The sequence below is a fragment of the Cebus imitator genome, unplaced genomic scaffold (assembly GCF_001604975.1).
Source record: "Cebus imitator isolate Cc_AM_T3 unplaced genomic scaffold, Cebus_imitator-1.0 Scaffold370, whole genome shotgun sequence".
NCBI lineage: Eukaryota > Metazoa > Chordata > Mammalia > Primates > Cebidae > Cebus > Cebus imitator.
Genome location: NW_016107685.1, coordinates 676,027 through 677,062, shown reverse-complemented (window position 1 = coordinate 677,062; position 1,036 = coordinate 676,027).

The window sequence follows — 1,036 nt, the reverse complement described above, 5'->3', positions numbered from 1 at the left end:
TTGCTTGCATTCTGTAGGTTGTCTGTTCACTCTATTGACTTTGCTGCATAGAAGGTTTTTAGCTTGATGTCCCACTTGCTGAATTTTGCTTTTATTGCTTGTGCTTTTGGTGCCACACCCAAAAAATTGTTGCCAGACCCAGTGTCATAAAGCTATTGCCCATATTTTTTTTCCAGGAATTTTATAGTTACAGTTTTTTTTTTTTTTTTTTTTTAGATGAAGTATCACTCTTGTCACCCAGGCTGGAGTGCAATGGGGCAATCTTGGCTCACCACAACCTCTGCCTCCTGGGTACAAGCGATTCTCCTGGTTCAGCCTCCCAAATAGCTGGGATTACAGGCGTGCACCACCACACCTGGCTAATTTTTGTGTTTTTAGCAGAGACGGGGTTTCGCCATATTGGCTGGCTGGTCTCGAACTCTTGGCCTCAGGTGATCTGCCTGCCTTAGCCTCCCAAAGTGCTTGGTAGTTTCAGTTCTTACATTTACATTTTTAATTCATTTTGAGTTGATTATTGTGTGTGTTATAATAAAAGGTAAAAGAAAAAGTCATGATTTTGCATTTGAATATTCAGTTTTCCTGAAATCATTTGTTGAAAAGATTATCCTTTTCTATATTGTGTGTTCTTGGCACACTTGTTGAATATCAGTTGACTGTGTGTGTGTGAATTTATTTCTGGGCTCTCGGTACCACTGGTCTATGTCGGGTTTTATGCCCCCTCTACCTAAATTTCTACTCTTAGAACATCTGTTGGAATCTTTTGCCATATATCTTATGACATTTTCTTTTTTTAATTTCAATTTTTTTCTAATTTTGGGTTTTATGTTTAAAATTATTTAATTTTTATTTGGGCTTTTTTTTTTTTTTATCAATCATTTTTTTTCTTCTATTGTGTTGTTTCAATCACAGACTTAGAAAGTTCATTTTATATACAATAAAAAATAAACATATTTTCTTCACACTCAGCCAGAGTAGAATTTCAACATTTAAATCATCATCTATATTGAATGTAACATTTTATGATATTTAACTGGTG